Raw genomic sequence first — 7,838 nt, 5'->3', positions numbered from 1 at the left:
TATATAAAAAAAATTTAAATGATTAATTAAAATTTTTTAATGAATTTTTAAGTTTTAATTTTTATTGGAGTAATTAAAAAAATAAGTATTTTAATTTACGATTTAGAGTTAATAAATTTAATTAAATGATTTAAAAATAATAAAAAATTAAAAAACTTTTAAATATAAAATTTATATTTTTATGAGTTATAATATTTTTAATATATTTTTGAAATTAATTAAATTTGAGAATCATTTTTTTAAGATTTCATTTCTACTCCCCCTTCTTTTTATAGTGACCGTTGAAACCGTTAAATGGGTGTTTTATTTTTCCAACGAACGAAGCCATATTAGTGATTAATTATGTATAACTATATCATTTTTTATATTTAGTTATTTTTTAATAGTGTACTTAATGCAAATAAGAATTGTAGTGAAGAAAAAATAAATAAAATATTTTTTATTATATATTCCAAATTAATTTGATGAGTGAAACGGCGCGATTCAGGCACTACAAGAAATTATCAGAATAGCGACGATTTAGTGATTGATATAGAATTTCTAAGACTAAAAAAATCTTGGTCGCTAAATTATATTCAGCGACTGATTTTAGCGACCCACAAAATCAGTCGCTAATAGCAATCGAATTAGCGACCGATAAGTTTTAATACAACCAGAATGAAGTTGGTCACTAAAATCGGTCGCTATTTTTTAATTTAGCAACCGAATTAACAACCAAAACAAAAAGTAACCTCTTTGGGACTGTTGGTCACAAAATTTATTGCTATTTTTTATTTTAGCGACCGATTTTGCAACTGATAGTAAAATAGGTTGAATAATTGTTTGGTCACTAATTCGATCGCTAATGTCCTAGTCACTAAATTAGTTGCTAACTGTTAAGATAGCGACCAATAAAATCTGTCACTAATAGCAACCGAATTAGCAACCGATAAATTTATATACAGCCAAAATAAAGTTGGTCACTAAAATCGGTCGCTATTTTAATTTAGCAACCGAATTAGTAACCAAAATAAAAAAGTAATGTCATTGGAATTTTTTGTCACAAAATCGGTTGCTATTTACTAACCCTAACTCACCCACACCCCCCCCGATTACGGAGTTACCATCGTCGTCTTCTCAGATAGAGCTATTCTTCTCACCATCGCCTCCTCTGGTCGCGCCGCCTCCTTTAATTGTGGATCCCGGTCCAGATCCGCTTTCAGATCCGCCATTACTCATCGTCGCGCATTCTTTTCTCACTGTTGCCTCCTCTGGTCTCGCCGGCTCCTCTACTCACACCTTTGTCACAGATCGTCACATCGCCGCCCAAATCCGCCGTTGCTGGTCATCGCGTCGTTCTTTTCTCAACGACACCTCCACTGGTAACTTCTCCGACAACAACAACAACAATAGTCTTCCAGTGAAGCTGACATGTATATTATTATTGACTTTTTACTCTTTTCGTTGTTCTTCGCTTTTGGCTCTGTTCGTTTTCGTCTAGTAGCAAAACTTGAGAAATTGAATCTCTGTATTTGTGTTGAGGTTTTTTATTAGAGCACCATGTTGTAATGAGATTTTTTATTGTAGGCATTGCCTAAGGTGTGTTAATTTATTTATTTATTTTTTAATTCATGATTCTTTTGTTGCAGAAAATGTGGCATATTGTTTTGTTTCTGTTTTTATTTTCACAAAACTCTGAGAATATTAATGTTAAGGATCTTCATGATATCCCACGCCATGAAATTAACAAGGTCTGCTATTCAATTTTATTAGAAAATTGTTTTGTTAATTAGAGATGGTTGTTATAACATGTTAATGATTATTTGGTTACATTTCAAGTCATTTGCCAAGAAATCTATATAGAAAATATTTGTTCTATGTAGAACAATCACCTGAGGTAAGCACCTTCATTCTTCACTGTTCAGATGAGTTCAACTTGATTAATTTTAGCTTGATTCTAAGTTAGTTTCATAGTTGGATCCAATTTAAAATGGAATTTGTTCATGACCTAGATTAGTTTTATGTCTCAAATATTTCTCAAATTAACTAATTAATGCATTTCATAGAGTTTTCTTAATTGATACTCTGCTTGTGATTGTTGCACTTGTTGAGTTTGTCAGGTAATATTGAAGCTAATATAAACTTGGATGAAGTGGTGGCTCTTGCTAAACTGAGTTCAGGTATAGTGTTGGGTGTTTTTCTGATTTACATTTCTTTTATTTTTTTGTTTCAGTTCTGGTTTTAAATGTGAGTTTGTAATTTCCTTTGTTCTTCAATGGATTATTTCAGTGTCTGAATATGCTTGATCCTGAATACAGACTTTTGCTGATATATTCACAAAGGTTCCAAGTTGTGACAACTTAAACAATGAAGTCCACTCATCATCTGTCCAAAATGATCTCATAACGATCTGCGAGACAAAACACTGAACTAGAGCATTAGAAAGATCAAGAAAAATTAGAAGAATCAATAATCCCCAAAGCATCATGCAATTCGTAGAATCTCTCTTCAACCAATGATTTGGTGAAAATATCAGCTAGTATTGATCTTCTGATTTAACAAATTGAATGTCTAAATTTTTATTTTGCACATGTTCTCTAATAGAGTAAAATCTAACTTCAATGTGCTTAGTTCTAGAGTGCAAAACATAATTTTTTAAAATGTTTATAGCATTCATATTGTCACAAAATAATGGAATATTAGATGCATTCAACTTGGAATCAGCCAACTGAGTTTTCAACCACAATAATTGAGAGCAACATGAAGAGTCTCCAATGTACTCAGCTTCGGCAATGGACAAGGCGACAATTGCTTGCTTCTTTCTTGACAACATATTGAGAGATTTTCCAAGAAAGCAACAAATACCACTTGTGCTTCTTCTATCAACTTGATCCCCAACAAAATTTGCATCACAATAACCCACTAATTGAAAGGAATCAATTTTTGAATACCATAAACCATAATTACTAGTACCAAGCACATATCGAATGATTCTTTTCATGGCTGAGAGATGAGATTCCTTAGGCTTAGATTGAAATCTTGAGCATACACCAACACTTTGATTACATTAAGGAACCAATTATTTCTCTATATCTTGTCTCATCTACATCTCTAGCATGTTCATGTTTGTCTAGCTTGATGTTTGGATACATAGGAGTTCCCATTGGTTTAGCACTGTCCACCCCAAACTTCTTGACAAGTTTCTTGGCATACTTTTCTTGATGAACAAAGATGCCTTATGTAGTTTGTTTAATTTGCAAGCCTAGAAAAAAAGTGAGCTCTTCCATCGTACTCATGTCAAATTCACTAGCCATAAGTTTAGCAAAATCTGCACACAAATTTTCATTAGCAAAACCATAAATGACATCATCAACATAAACTTGCACTAGAATGAAATGATTATTGGAATTTTTAATAAATAAAGTGGTGTGAGTGGCTCTTCTTTAAAAATTAATTTTCAACAAAAATGAGCTAAGCCTCTCATACTAAGCTCTGGGAACTTGTTTCAAACCATACAAGGCTTTAGCAAGTTTGAAAACATAATTTTGAAAGGTTTTATTTTTAAATCCAGGAGGTTGAGCCACATAGATCTCTCTATCTATTATTCCATTTAGGAAGGCACACTTTACATCCATTTGGAATAACTTGAAGCCATAATGAGCCGCATAGGCTTAGAGCAATCCGATGGCCTCCATTCGAGCTATAGGTGCGAATGATTCATCAAAATCAATTTTTTCCTCTTAATCATAATCTTGATCAACTAATCTTGCTTTATTTCAAACAATGGTCCCATCTTCACCCAATTTATTTCTGACAATTCATTTTGTATCCGTGACCTTCTTTCCATTCGAATAAGGTACTAGGGTCTGGACTTGATTCTTTTCAAACCATTGTACTTCTTCCTCCATAACCAATACCCAAGATGGATCAACAAGAATTTCTTGAATATTTTGAGGTTCAATCTTTGAGATGAGAGCTATATTGTTTGATTTGGCTCTTTTGAAAGATGATCTTGTAGCCACACTTTTGGAGGGATCACCAATTATGAATTCTTCTGGATAACTTTTTGGAAACTTCTATTCTCTTCGCCTTTTGGTTTGGGTAGATGATTCAGGTTCATCTTGACCAACAATTGCCTCAACTTCAAAATTTTTTACTGCGACAGGAGATCATTTCAGATTGTCTCCTATAGAATTGACATTCTCCATGTTTGCATGTGCAGTATCTTGTGAACTTAAATTTGATTGATCTGTCTCATCAGTCTTGGTAATTTCAACCCTAATTTCTGGACTTTTATCAATACGAACACTAGGAATATTGTTAGATTCACAGAATGTGACATGCATAGCCTCCTCAACAGTCTTAAAATTTTTGTTATAAACTCTATAGGTCTTGCTATTTGTGGAGTAACCAAGAAAAATATCTTCATGTATTTTTGGATCAAACTTTTTCAAATTTTCTTTTATGTTTACTATAAAACACTTGCAACCAAACACACGAAAATATTTGAGATTAGAAGGGTGTCCTTTCCAAAGTTCATAGGGGTGTTTTCTTCAAAAACTTTCTTATGAGTGTTTAATTTAAAATGTAACAAGCTGTATTTACAACTTCAACCCATAAGAATTTAGGAACATTATATTTACACAACACAGCTTTAGCCATTTCTTATAAATTTCTATTTCTTATTTCTACAACACTATTTTATTGTGGTGTTCTAGGACAAGAGAAGTTGTGTGATATGCCTAGTTTATCACAAAAAGATTCAAAATATTGGTTTCAAATTTTTTATCTTTTTCACTTCTAATTGAAACAATTTTTAGATGTTTTTCATTTTGAATCTTCTTGCTGAATTTTTCAAAAATAGAAAATGCTTCACATTTACGAGCTAGGAAGAACACCCAACCGAATTTAATATAGTCGTCCACAATAACCGTGCCATAGTTTTTTCTTCCAAGACTTTGAATCCTAGTTGGTCTAAACAGGTCAAAATGTAACAATTCCAATGATTTCTTAGTAGAAACATCTTTTTTGGGTTTAAAAAATTTTTTGTTTGTTTATCCATTTGACAAGCATCACATGTGATGTCTTTGTCAAACTTAATGTTAGGAAGACCTCTAACTAAGTCTCTTTTAACAAGTCTAGAAATTTGGAACATACTCGCATGTCCTAATCTCTTGTGCCACATCCATTTTTCAAATTCCATTGAAGAAAAACAAGTTACATTTTGAACCTTAAAATCATCTAGAGTAAGATCATAAACATCGTCACATCTTTTTGCAATAAACAAATCAGTCCTTGCTACTTCATTTGCGACCCTACAATCTAATTTTCTAAAAGTTATTGCATGACCAATGTCACATAATTGACTTATGCTCAAGAGATTATACTTTAACCCATTTACTAGAAAAATACTATCTATGCAAGTTGAGAAATCTTTGCCAAGCTTATCAATGGCAATTATTTTACCTTTTTCATTATCTTCGAAAGTTACAGACCATCCATCATACTTGTTAAGTTTGATGAAAAAGGTAGATTTTTTGGTCATATACCTTGAACATCTACTATCAAGATACCACATGTCATTTTTCTTTTTGGATGTAAGGCAAACTTACATGTTCTTCAACTAACTTTAGGTATCCAAATCCATTTGGATATTCTATGTGAAATTTTCTTGGTTGCCCAAAAATATTATAATCATGAATAACTTTATACAATTTGTTATCACAAAAAGACCTTAGAAAAATGAAGCATTATTGAGGAATATGACCATTCCTATTACATTTATAGCAATGGTTCTTATTTGCTGAATTTTGAAGCTTGCTGAAAATTTTAGGTTTAACATTCTTAGAAGAGGAAGTTTCAGATTTTTTAAATATGTATTTAAAAACAGATTTGTTTTCATCTTTAAATCCAAATCAAGATTTTTTAAAATTAGATCTTTGACAGTAATTTGTCAAGATTTTGTGAACTTTGAACAAATTTTGCTAGGTCTCCATTAAAATTCTTAATTTTTACATTCAACCTTTTATTTTCAACAATTAAATCAGTAGAGGTTGAGACAAAAAACTTGAATTTGAATTTATTTAATTCAACTCTTAAAGTATTATTTTCTTCTTTGAAAGATTCTTCATCACAAGCTTCAGGTGTCTTTACCTTTTCTAATAAAAATTCATTTTCAGCTCTCAATGCCTTATTATCTTTCTTGCATTTAAAATATTTATAAAAAAGTTTCTTTGAGTTCATAGTGAAATTTTTTATAATAGAGTGCAGTTCATTAATGGATAAATCAAAGAGATATACCTCATCCATGTCCATGTGATCAGCCATCAAGCACATTTGAGCTTCATGATTAGAATCTTCTTCGTTTTCTGAATTATTTTTCAAATCTTTCTATATTGTCATCGTCACCTTATTTTTGTCCTACCTTAATTTTTTGTCTTTCTTCAATTGAGAATAGTCAGACTTAAAGTGACCTGGCTCTCTACATTGGTGACAAATAAACTTGGATTAATTCTTTTTTAAATCTTTGGATGAAGTAGTTCCTTTGTCTTTGTTTTTGAATCTCATTAATCTCTTCATTTTTCTTGCAAAGAGCACCATCTCTTCATCTAAGATGTTGTCATCAGATTTTTCTTTTTTGGCTATCATTCTTGACTTTAGTGCTACACTTTTTTTGTCATCTCTGTCTTGAGACATGTGGGTAGTTTCATAGGCCAGCAGTTAAGTGATTTTTATCAAATTATTTCTTTTGGAGATGGCTATACTTTTTACTTCCTATTTTCTTAGTGAGACTCCCCAAGATCTTCCTCACTAAAGTTTCTATGGAATAGCTTTTTCTCATGGCATCTAGGTTGTTGATGATTATTGAGAACCTCTCGAACATCTGATCAATGCTTTCATCCTCCTTTATGAGGAACGTCTCTTACTCCTTCATCTGTCAATTCTTGTCTCCCTTACTAGTTTTGTTTCTTCATGGGTGAGTTTCAACTTGTCCCATATTTCTTTTGCAGTTTTGTACCTTAAATTTTTTTTGTACTCTTCAAAATTTATCGCACAATGCATTAGGTTGATTGTCTTGGCATTGAGTTCAGCCTTCTTCTCTTCTTCTGTCCACTCATTATCTTTCTTTGGCACCACATCTCCATCAGTATTTGTTTTGCTAGAATATCAGGTTCATTGACAATAATTTCTAGATGTTTTAGTTGATTGACTACACAAAGATTCTCATTCTCTCTTTCCACTTTGAGTAATTGCTGCCGTTGAAGTAGGGTGGTATATTGTTAGATTGTCCTTCAGTGAGTGTGAACGCCATGATGTTAGTACCCATGGTGTTGGTCGTCGATCTTTGCTCCAAGCTGTGAAGCTTAACTCCATGATACCTGGCTCTCTTGATACCAATTGATGGTAATGTTAGAACTTGAGAAGGGAGGTTGAATCAACTTCAATTTAGAAAAGAAGTTCTTTTTCCAGATTTTTGCTGAAGCAGATTATGCAGGAGATTTTTTTTGTTTTGTCTCTAAAACCATAACTGAACAGAGAAAGGAAGAGAATCAGGCAAGCATGTATCTTAGTTAGGTTTTCTTGTGCTATGAAACCTACATCTAGTCTCCACCACAACTATGATGAAATTTCTACTATAATCAAACTAATTACATACACAATACCAATGAATTACAACCTAATTCATCTAGTATCAACCACTAAGTAGGGGTGGCAAAACAGGTTGAAGCCGTTGGGGCGACCTACCGAACCCACTAAAAAAGACGGGTCGGACAAGGATTTAGAACCCGTCAAATAAAAAAAAATCCGCCAAACTCGCATTGCCAAATTTGTGGGTTTTGGCGCCCACTAGGCCAAAT

This window comes from Arachis ipaensis, chromosome B03 (genome assembly GCF_000816755.2).
Source record: "Arachis ipaensis cultivar K30076 chromosome B03, Araip1.1, whole genome shotgun sequence".
Classification (NCBI taxonomy): Eukaryota; Viridiplantae; Streptophyta; class Magnoliopsida; order Fabales; family Fabaceae; genus Arachis; species Arachis ipaensis.
The sequence above is the reverse complement of the archived record's forward strand: the minus strand, read 5'-3'. Positions refer to the sequence as shown.